Here is a 12,707-nt window from a genome sequence, read left to right on the forward strand (position 1 = left end):
TACTACTATTTACAACCCATCTCAACTCATATTCGAATCCAAACGATACCTAAATACACTGGGGGACACCCTAATGGTAACCACTGGGTGGCCCACTAATAGAATCCTTCTGTTATTAATATCGATGGAATGTTCTCGGAGGAATCAAGAAGAAAAATTAAGATTCGGTTTTAATTATAGTTCTTCTATATGCAACTGCCAGCGCGGAACCGGCAGGGAACTGGCTGACATGGCATTCTGAAAATTTGAAAAAAAAAAAAAAAAAAAAAAAACCAAGTGAATGAAATATGTAGGAAAAATGGAGGGAAAGTAAAATGAAGAAAAAAAAAATGCAAAAAGCGAGAACCGAAATGAATATGAGCATCGTCTTCGAGTTTTCTTCTCCCTCTCGAGCTTCGTCTTCTCCCCTGAGCTTCATCTCCTTCAAGATTTTGCACAAGTGTGTGCGTCCAGAGGTCAACGGGAAGGAGACATACCCACCACTCACCGAGAGAGGATGAGAGGCGCGACGGTAAAAACGAAATGACGCACCAGAAGTCTCTCATGATACCCGATGCTTCAACATGAGAAGCACTCCAATACTTTGAACCTTTCAGAATGCTGACCTACGAGAATGCATGTGGTGCCTTGCACATTATACCACGTAGTACTTCAACTACAAAATGTTTTGCTTTATATGTATGTTTTGATCAGGAGGCTCTAACCAGCCATCATTAGCTAATGTAATAGCAGGAGAATTCATGATGGAATACTTTGAACCTTTCAGAACTATTGTTATAGAACAATTGTTATATATAAATGTTTTAAGAATGCAAATCTATATATGTTTCTCTCTTTTGGGTTTAAACGAATTTTCCATTCGATTTTCACTTTATATATATATATAAAGAGCACCAGAAGTCTCTCATGATGCCCGATGCTTCAATATGAGGGAAAGTGTTTAGTACCTATTCAGCTTGCTCTGTTCTTAGTTATGAAAACAAGGGATGGTTGGGGTGCTGCGGCTTGGAGCAGTAGCGGGAAGAGGAAGCGCTACTAGCGGCTTGCCGTGGGAATGAAACGGCTTACGAAATGGGGTAGGCAGGGGATCGAAGGGAGAGGCAGAGCTTTCAGCTTCGAAAGGAGTGGGAAGATTTCGGCTTCCTGGGTCGTCTCGAAGATTTCTGCCTAGTCAGTTTTGCTATTTTCTTTTGCTAGTTTTACGCAACTTAAAAGATTTTTGAAGAACAGATAGAGATGAAGAGTTGTGGAGCTGAACGAAACGAAGAGAGAGAAGGGGAAAAATAATTTTTTTTTTATAAAAAGTGGGCCCGGTTACGCAGGGGTTTCCCCAGCTAGTTGTAAGTAGAGTTTTTGATTTAATTATTATAATTTTAAAAAAAAATTAATTGTTTTAAATTTTAAAATAAAAATTATATTAAAAAATTATATTCTAATAATATTTAATTTTTAATTTTCATCTCATCTTATATGTATAACCAAACAACACTTAAGACTTATGCCAAATTAGAGGTCCTAGTTTCTCGAAAAATTAGATTTGCAGTTCTCTCCCATTTTTCCTTTCCTGTTGATTTATCACTGGGTTCTTATTAGGTGGTAGTCAGTTGAAGCTGAAGACCGATGCGCTGCCTGTCCGAGAAGCAAGAGAGATTGAACCAATAAAGAAACCCTGCGAAAGAGAGGTATATGTGTTGTTTCGTGTGTGGTATGAGATCCAGAGGAGATGTAGAGCCCACTGGACAGATTTAGGTTATGTATGAATGTTAAGGTGGTATAAGATGATCTATGAATAGTAATAAAAAAATAATAAATAGTAATAAAATGTTTGTGAATAATAAAAATGTTTCTTATGGGCAATATTTCTTACCAAACACAGCCATATAAGAATGACCCAACTCTCACCTTCTTTCAAAATCACTCGCACATGATCCTAAAAGATAAAAACTTTAGAAAATTGAAATACAGCACAAGTGCGACACGCAGTAGAAAAAAGAACCCAAATTTAGTAGGAAATTAGAGATATTGGATGAAAATAAAGCGGAACTACCCCATGATACGAAACTACAAACTAGAAATTAACAGACTTTCAAACTTGTTTGGGAGAAGAGACATGATGGATGCACCTTCCAAACTGAGTTACTCAGCTCTACCGAAGCCAATGCCCTAATTAGAAGTCATAACGATTATCACCTTTCCTTTAATAATCTTCAACATCTTGTCCATTTGACCTATCTAGCCATCTCTATGCTACAATTATAAAATCTATGAATATATTTCCTACTAATACTAGGTTTGAGAGAGAGAGAGAGAGAGCATATAAGCTCGACCAAGAGAGGGAAAGAGCCAATGCTAGAGGAATGCCAGAAAGAAAGGATGAAAGTTGCAGTTTGCATGCCGAGTTGGTCGCGGCATCACAGGGGAAAGGTTTAGCCAAGGGATTTGGAACCGAAGGAAGTATTTTGGGAGTTTATCTATCGAGATGAGAGATGCCCTAAAAGGCTAAAAATATAAGACTACAATATTAAGTAAATTGAGTTATTTATAGATACCATATATGAAATTAAGAACTTAACAAATTTATCGAAGGATAGAGATTATGTTAGGATCCAAATAATAATCTAGAAAACAATGTAATAATGGATTATTGGAAATGGATGAAAAATCTACTTCATTAAAGAACGATAAGAGTTATTCAAGGTAGCTCAACGTCCAGTACATTCTAGAAAGTTTAGCTTCATTAAAGATGAGATTCCTCTTGTCAATTTTCCTTCATATACCAGAGTCATTCCCCCAATGGAATGATGTCCCGCTTCCCCATAACAGAAAGTAAAAACTCTAACATAACAGTGGAAAGCAACATAAGACTCACAGCCAAACAAAATGCAACATTTAAAACACTATCCTTAAACTACATGACTCAAAAAGCAATGTTTGGGATAGACCCCCAAAACGCAGCATTCGACACAACTTAAAGAAACATCTCAATCCAACGCTGCTTCATCTTCAACACGTCACACTTCCATTTGTCCCACAACGACACCATTTCTAGTTCCACTTCAGTTAATCATTCACGAACTCCCCAACTCAGATCCATTTTCTTCACTTCATCTCTCTCGAGCTCTAGGGTTCCTAACAATCCCCCATTTCTTCATAGCACTTTCCCACAAGGTGGGGATAAAGCATTTGTCCCACAATTTTTTGCAGCCATTGTCTTCCTCCGTGGTTCCCATCCATTTTATCAGAACCTCTATGATGACTCTATTCCCATGACACTTCATTTGACGGTCCATAATCGCTTTGGGTTTCGAACGAAGCTCTCCATGATTGTCGACCAGAGGGAGTTTTGCTAAAGGCTGGATATGGATGCACAACTTCCTCTTTGGACAAGATACATGGAAGACGGGGTGAATCCGTGAGATGCTTGGAAGTTTCAAGCGATAGGCCACCTCCCCCACCCTTTGCGCCACCTGAAATGGCCTATAAAAGTGTGGGGACAACTTCATGTTGCGTCAAGCTGCCAATAATTTTTGCCGATAAGGCTGCAAACGCAAGTAGACCCAGTCCCCTTCCTCAAATTTTCGCTTTATTCTATGCTTGTCTGCTTGTGTTTTCATGCGGTTGTTGGTAGATTCTAGGTTTTCCTTGAGCATTTTAAAGATCTATTCTCTAGTCCGTAGGTTTTGGTCCACTGAATTGTTTGCTGCAATATCGAGTACATAGGATAGGAGTTTGGGCGAAGGATAGCCATATAAGGCCTTAAAGGGAGTGAGCTTGGTTGATGAGTGGTACGAAGTATTGTACCACTGCTCTGCTAGAGCTAGCCATTGAGCTCATTTTTAAGGTTTCAACCCTGTGTAACACTTCAAGTAGCTTTCTAAACACTTATTCAGGGCTTCTGTTTGACCATCTGACTGTGGATGGTATGCAGAGTTGTGATTAAGGTCAGCCCCATGTAGTGAGAAAAAAGCTTCCCAAAAGGAGCTTAAAAACACTAGATCCCTGTCTGAAACAAGAGATCTAGGAAGCCCATGCAATTTCAACACTTGATTCATGAACAAAGTGGCCATTGTTGAAGCTCTATAGGGGTGTGAAGTGGGATGAAATAACCAAACTTAGGTTAGGTTTGTATGGTGAGTTGAGATGAAAGTTGAATAAAATATTGTTAGAATATTATTTTTTTAATATTATTATTGTTTTAGAATTTGAAAAAGTTAAATTGTTTATTGTATTTTTTGTAAAAATTTGTGAAAGTTGTGATGATGAAATGAAATGAGAGTATTTCTCAATCCAAACTAAGCCTAGTGAACCGTCTATTAGCACCAGAATTACATTGTACTCTTGGTATGTAGGTAACCCCTCTATGAAATCCATAGAGATGTCAATCCATGCTTGTTAGCGCACTGGTAAGGGTTGTAACAACCCTGCGGGTGATGTTATCTCATACTTCACAGCTTGACACGTGTCACATTCTCGCACCACTCTTTTGAATTCTTTTTTCATTATGTTCCAGTAAAAGTCTCTTTTTGCTCTTTGATAGGTTTTTAAATAACTTGAATGCCCTCTCAAGGGATTTTCATGAACATACTGCATAATTTTTTTCATGAAGGATGACTTAGCCACCACTGTAGTCCTCCCCTTTTTTTAGGACCAATCCTTGTTGTAACTGGTATCCTTTTAACACTATACCAGAATTCTAAAGTTTGGCAATCAGTTCCTATATCTCCACTAATTCCTTATAACTGGCCTTAAGTTCTTCCACCCATTTTGGAGTGGGAAAAGAGATCATAGCTAAGGACCCTTCCACTTTTTCACCTTGCTCCCCTTTTCGAGAAAATGTATCAACTACTTTATTTTCCTTACCCCTTTTATAGTTAATCACAAAAATCAAACCTTAACAACTTACTGATTTATTTCTGTTAGGCCACTGTATAGACCCTCTGGAGATAAGTGACTCACTAAAAAATGAGCAGCATGAAGGCTATCCCAAGGCAAGGTCAGGGCCGCCCCCGTCTGCCTCAACCCTGCCTCACATGGAACACCTCATGCTGGGGCGGGGAGCGGATTGACCGCGGCGGGGCCCCACCTCCGCCCCCCGCTCCACACTCCCTCCATTTTTAATATAAAAAATTATAATTTTAATATTTATATAAATATATTGTATATAGATATATACAATTTGTTAAAAACTTGAATTCAACTTCAAGTTAGTGGATTGTCTTGGCCTCCTAAGCCAGCTATTGGTCCCACATTGCTTAACTATCACTATTGTATTGCCTTGGCATCCTATATAATAGCTAGCCTAGGTGGTCGAGGCAATCCAAAATATAACTCTAATGAGCTTATATATATTTTTTAAATGTATAAATTTCAATTTATACTTTAAATTATATTATAATTTGGGTTTAAAAAAAAATTAGATTAAAAATTTTTTTAGACAATTGGTTGAGTGGGGGGCCCGGGGAGAGGGCTGGGTATAAAACCCTGTCTCCCACATGGTGCGGGGTGGGGGGTGGGGAGGGGATGCCCTCGCCCCGCACCATGTGGGTAACACTCATAGTTTAAAATGGTGAAAATATTCACAAAGAGAAATAAAAGTTGTGGTATGTGCAATGAATAGAAGAGTATAACGAGAATAAAAAGGGCACTAGTCATGGATTAGATTCATATTTTTAGATTTTTTTAGTATTAGAATGAAATGTAAAAGACGAACAAATTTAAATTAACAATCAAGGAACCAACTAAGCTAAACAATCTCAATTAATCATAAAATTAATTAATAAAATCGAAATTAAATAAGTCTTAATTAACCTAATATGCAATGGAACTAAAAGATTAACAAAACTAAACTAAAAACTAAGTTAAATTAGAAAGTAATTAATGTAATATGAGCTGAAAATTGAAAAGTCTCAAAATCAAAATTCTAGGGTTCATTCTTATATTTAAATCATAAATTATCAAAATCAATTCATAACAATTGTAATGTTTACTTAATGGAAGCTTAAAGAAACAAGAAAAATAACTAAAATCAAGGAAATAAACAACAAATAAAATATCCAAAGGTCTAAGCCAAATATCTAAAAAATACATCATAAACTTTAAACTAAAATTAAATAAATACTAGAGAGTGGAAAGAGTAAGCCAAATAGATGGAAATGGATGGCGGCAGTGGAGGAGGAAGGCTAGGCTGCGGCAGTTGGACCCCAGGAGGAGCTCTTCAAATAAGTGCGGCGTTTCATCAAAATATGTTTTTTCTCCCCCAGTTGGTTTTTTTTTTGCATGTTGCTTTTGTATGAAAAAAATAAAGAATCCTCGTTCCTTCTTTTGTGCGTGTGGTGTGGTTTTTTTTGCTTTTTCCGTGAGTCTGTCCCAGGCCAAAAGACTCTCATTTGAATGTGTAAAGTCTAAACATCAAGAGAATGCCTTTTTGAGTTTTCTCATACTTTGCATTTCTTTTATTTCTTCCTTCCAAAATCCAAACACCAAGAGAACTTTCACTTTTCTCATGCTTTTGCATTTCATGGTTTGGAAAGAAAAATAAAAATAAATAAAATAGAAATAAAAAATAAATAAAATAAAAGAAAAAGAAAGAATAGAATAAAAAAAATGTGTTGTGTATGTGAAGAAATATTGCCCAATTAAATCACAAGTTATAAAATTAAGTATTAACAATGCTATAAATCAATTTAAATTACAATTCGGATTTATGCATCTTAACTATTTTTCCATCTAAAACAAACAATAATGTAATAAAATAATTAAAATATATTGATTCTAGATGTATAAAATAACTCAGCTCAATCAGACCCCCAACTAGCGTTTTGCTAATCTTTAAGCAAAATAGTGAAATTTAATTGAGATGAATATTGCATAAATATCGAAATCCAAATAGAAGCAATCAAATACAATTCTGAATTCTCACAAAAGTGACACTTTACTACTCAACCCCAGGGGTTATACTCTCCAAGACTATCTCAATAATTTTTCACATAGAATTGAGGCAAATGACTCAGAATTCAAATGTGTGTGTGGAGCTAAACTGATTGTGTGTTCCTCATTACTAGCCATGATTTGTCATAGGATTTTTCAACCTTAAGATTAATCATTGTTGATTCTAACTACTTCAAAGTCCAAGGGACTAGCAGTTTTCAAGCCAGCTCTATTTTTAAAGGTTGAACACCCAACCCCCAAAATTTTTGGTAACTGTTTCTAACCCTTAATTTAGGAAAGTTCCATAAATCGCTTTCATCTATTTGTTTTCTTTCTTTTCTTCTTATTTTTTTTCTTCTTTTTTTGGAAAAAGGCTTGGTAGTCTTGCAGTTTACTTCTCCTGTGTTAAATCAATGAACAGTAAATTGATAAACATTACAACTATAAGCATGTGCAAAATTTCCTTCAAAACTTGACATTCGTTCTACAAAAATATCACCAAGTATCATCTCAATGAGTATCGAATCTCGGTGTTTTATGCTACACATCAACAAAATATGAAACATAAAAAATCATGCTCTGTGCTCAAGCTTGAAAATAAATATTCATAAAATGATTCCGCTTAATTACTCCACCAAGATGCTCAGATTTCACAAAATACTAGAAATAGAGTATGTGTCAATCATATGTGTATCAATGCACATCACATTAATGCAATTTTTTTTAAATCTGTGCACACACGCTACCCCCAACTTGTGAAAGACATGGTCCTCAATGAATTAAATGAAAGAAAACAAAGTGCAGAACAATAAGCAAGCAACACAGATAACCAAACATGTGATATAAAATCAAAGTAAAACAACGAATAAATATAAAAGATAAAATACAATTAAACAAAGTCGTAAGAGGGAAAAAGATCAAAACACTTCCCTGGAATCTTGCACAAGCAAGATCTCTTCATTGAGTTTGAAATGAGTTATAAACGGCTTGAGACGTTGTCCATTGACAATGAAAAAGGTACCACTCGTAGGATTCTGAACTTCACCACCCCATGAGAATGAATTTTAGTTATAACATAAGGGTCACTATAACGAGATTTCAATTTACCAGGAAAGATTTGTAAGCGAGAGTTATAAAGAAAAACTTTCTGGCCAAGTGTGAAATGCTTGGGATGAATTTTTTGATCATGTAGAATTTTCATGCATTCCTTCGCCAGCTGAGCGTTGTCATAGGCATCTCGACGAGTTTCATCCAATTCATTGATTTGCAATTTTCTCACCCTTAAAACTTCATCAAGTGATATGTTAACATATTTCATAGCCCAAAAAGCTCGATGCTGAATATTAACAGGTAAATGATAAGTTTTACTAAAAATTAATCGATAAGAGGACATCCCTATATTAGTTTTAAAAGCTGTCCTACAAGCCCACAAAGTATCAAGAAGCTTAACTGACCAGTCTTTTCTATTAAGATTGATGTTTTCTCCAAAATGATTTTGATCTCTCTGTTTGCCAATTCTGCTTGCCCATTTGTTTGAAGGTGATAAGGGATAGAAACTCGGTGTGTGATACTATATTTCTTCATGACTGTAGAAAATTATTTGTTATAAAAATGAGAACCCCTATCACAAATGATAACTTTGGGCATGCCAAAGCAATCAAACAGATATTGTAAAAATTTTAGGACAACACAATGGTCATTTTTTTTGCAAGTGACAGCCTCCACCCATTTTGAAATATAAGCCACAACCAATAAAATATGTGTTTCCAAAGGAAACCGGAAAAGATCCCATGAACTCTATTCCCCAACAGTAAAAAATTTCTAAAGTGAGAATAGGAAAAAGATGCATCATGTCGCTTTTGCTAATGGATCCCATTTTTTATAAGGCTTACAAGTTTTACAAAAATTATAAGTATCTTTAAACATGGAAGATCAGTAAAATCTGCTTTGCAAAATTTTAGCGACTGTTTCTTTGCTGAAAACTTACCATCACATGCACCCATATGACAAAATCTCAATACAGAGGAAAACTCATCATCAGGAATGTATTTTCGAATCAATTGGTCCAAACAATATTTGGAAAGGTATGGGTCATCAAAGTAAAAGTGTCGTATCTCAGAGAGAAATCGGTGCATATCTTGGATGGACTATTCAGAAGGCATTTTTGCTCAGTCACCAAATAGTTGATTATGTCAGCAAATCAGGAAGCTTTTTGAACCACAAATAGCTACTTATCTGGAAAACTATCATCAAGATGAAGGATAACTTTTGAAGGGGATGATGGTGGCAATCTGGAGAGATGGTCAACCACAACATTTTCGATTAATTTATTGTCCTTACTGGTGATGTTGAACTCTTGAAGTAGTGAAATCCAATGAATCAAGCGTGATTTTGCGTCTTTCTTAGTAAACAAATACTTCAAAGCAGAGTGGTCAGTGAAAATGATAACAGGAGAACCAAGAATGTAACCCTGAATTTATCAAGTGCAAAAACCACTGCAAGCAATTCTTTTTCAATAGTGGTGTAGTTTTTTTGGATATCATTCAAAGTTCTATTGGTATAATAAATCACAAAATGTATATTATCCACTCGCTGCCACAAAACAGCACCCAACACATAATCACTTGCATCAATCGTAATTTAAAAGAGAATGTCTCACTGTAGGGTTTGCATAACTAGGTTTTTTTGGTACCACTTGAGTTGGACTTATCTACTTCCTATCTGAGATGGGATAAATGATACCCACTGCGAGCAGCTTGAGCACTTCCTCTTTGACAACTTCCTTCATGGTAGGATTGCCTACGTTGAGCATCAGGAACCTGTCTAGCATTGTCTTCAAGATGGATTCTGTGGGTACAAACAGCATTATCAATACCTTTGATGTCGGCTATTGTCCTACCAATTGTGCCTCGATACTTTCTTAAGACTTCAATCAACTGGACTTCATCCTTCTGATTTAACTTCAAAGAAATCACTACAGGAAAAGTGTCTTCTTCATGACCAAGAAAAATATATTTTAAATCTTGAGGAAGTGATTTCAGTTTCAACTGGGAAACTTCTTCATCTGAAGATTTAAGTATGTTTGGTCGTGGTAGAGTTTTAAACTGTGGTTGCCATCTTGTGTCTGCAAATTGTAATTCAAGTAGTAAAGAAGAATCTTCAAAACAGTCTAAAAATTCAAGGACATTTTCATCAATATGGTCAGTTTTTTTATCATGTAAAAATTCTGGTAAGGAAAAATTGAGCAAATAAATTTTTTTGGTATCAAATTTTCTATAACATTCAAATCACTTGTGTCATCAAAATGTACTGGCATCTTGCAAGTATTGAAAACGTTTAACTCAAATGTCATGTTTCCAAAAGTAAGCTTCAGAGCTCCACTTCTGCAATTAATCAAAACATTTGACGTAGTTAGAAATAGTCTTCCAAGGATGACAGGACTTGGTAAATAGTGGAAGCTGGTTGCTGCATATCAAGAACTATAAAATCTACTGGGTAGTAAAATTTGTTCACCTGGACCAGCACATCCTCAATAGTATCACTCGACATCTTAACTGATCTGTCAAGCAACTAAAGCATGATGAAGGTTTTTTTCAGTTCACCTAACCCCAACTGCTCGTACACTGAGAACGGTAACAAGTTCACACTACTCTCCAAATCAAGTAAATCTCTCCCAATGTGTGACTCACCGATCATAATGGAAATATTTGAAGAGCCAGGATATCCGAACTTCTGAGGAGTCTCGCTTAATATCAATCCACTGACTTGCTCCGCTAGGAAAACTTTCTTCTTTACATTCAGCTTCATCTTCACTGTGCACAAGTCCCTAAAAAATTTTACATATGAAGGAACTTGTTCTGTGGCATCTAAGACTGAAATATTAATCTTTACTTGCTTGAAGTTCTCCTGAATCTCAGTGTGATATTTGTTCTTTTGGCCAGCTGCCAATCTTTGAGGATAGGAACCAAAAATTAGTACCCCCTATTAGTTTCAGCATCCGCACTCACAGGCTTCTTCGATTCTAGTCTCACTACCTCTGGTTCTTTTTCAGTTTCTTCAGTATATATTACATCTTCAGGTGTAGGAGCAACTACCTGTCTATCAATGGTCATCTCTGGTTGGGGAACTTCCTTTCCATTTCTCAAAGTAAAAAGGGCATTCGCTGTCTCAATAATATCCCCTGAGACATTATATACTTGTTGTGGTTGTTACCGGTATACTTGAAGATTAGGCTGAGGCTGTGCTGAAAATTTTCCTTTTTCTAAAGTGCTCAATGTCATACTCATCTTATTGGTGGTGCCCCACAAGTCATTTATGGTCTGAGTGTTCTGATTGTTTGTGGTGGCCTGAATCTGCATGAATTGTTGAAGTGTATTGGTCATTTGTGCCATACTATCATCTAGAGACTTCTTCACAGATAATTGAGGTTGAGAACTCTGTGTAGTTATATGAGACTGAAATCCTGGAGGTGCTATAAAAGGATAACTCTGAAAACTCTGATATCGCTGATACTAATGCTGAGGAGCAGCCTGATGAAATGGCTGCTGAGAAGGTGGCAGAGACCGGCCAGGCTGATCATTCCTCTATGAGAAATTTGGATGATTCCTCCAACCCGGATTATATGTATTGGAGAAAGGCTAATTTTGTACTCTATTTACTCAGTTCGCTGATTGTATCTGCTCAGACCCATTCTCCTAAAATACTGGCATAATTGAACAATCCTGGGTCTTGTGGTTTGAATCAGCACATAAAGAGCATGTCTCTACTGCTTTCACAGACTTCATTTTTTTATCTCCATAATCTATATCTTCTCGTTAATGCAGTTATTCAGGCTTAAACGTCAGTGTCCTCCTTAACCTCATATCTGCCCCTACCAGCAATAACCCTTAATGGTTGTGCTGTCAATGAAACTCGATTAGTCTGAGTGTTCCATTGTTGTGCGCTCTTAGCAAGATAATAAAAAAATGGCAATGCTTGATCAGGTTCATTGCTAAAAAATTCTCCGTTGCACATAGTCTGAACAAAATTTTTACATTCTGGAGTGAGACCAGTGTAAAAATAATTCACCAACCTCCAGAATTCAAAACCGTGATGTAGAAAAATGTTCACCAAATTCTTAAACCTTTCCCAGCTGGCCTGGAAAGTCTCGTCATATTTTTTATTGAACTGGCTTATCTGCTATTGTAAGTATTGAGTTCTCTGAAAAGGAAAACTTTTTTATAAGAACTCACGCTGCATATCAGACCAACTAGAGATAGAATTATATCTAAAAAAATTAAACTAAATCTTTGCTTTATCTTTTAAAGAGAAAGGAAATAAATGAAGTCTAATAAATTCATCAATAGTGGTTCTATTGATAAAAGTAGTGCAGGCCAACTCAAAATCTGTCAAGTACTGATAAGGACTCTCAAAATCCATCCCATGGAACTGAGATATCACTGACATCATGCCATGCTTAATAGAAAAATTAGGTGCATAATTAGGTAAAATAATGCATGATGGTGTAGTGGTACTAGTGGGCTGCAAATAATCCCAAAGAGTGTGTGGTGTAGGTGCAGCCATGATTCGTTCAATTTCAATGTCCTCGTCTGTAGAAAAAATAGAAGAGCTATCTATCTCTGAACTGTGTATACTACTTTCAGTGCTTAATGTAACTCTAAGCAACCTATTTGAATTGTCTATCTCCCATGACATTAAACATCAGTCCAAATAGTATAAATAAGGTTCAAGCGACTGAGTAGTAGGTGACAAGTGAAATGTACAATTAGAGATAAGATAGT

Source organism: Juglans microcarpa x Juglans regia, chromosome 6D, assembly GCF_004785595.1.
Source record: "Juglans microcarpa x Juglans regia isolate MS1-56 chromosome 6D, Jm3101_v1.0, whole genome shotgun sequence".
Taxonomy (NCBI): Eukaryota; Viridiplantae; Streptophyta; class Magnoliopsida; order Fagales; family Juglandaceae; genus Juglans; species Juglans microcarpa x Juglans regia.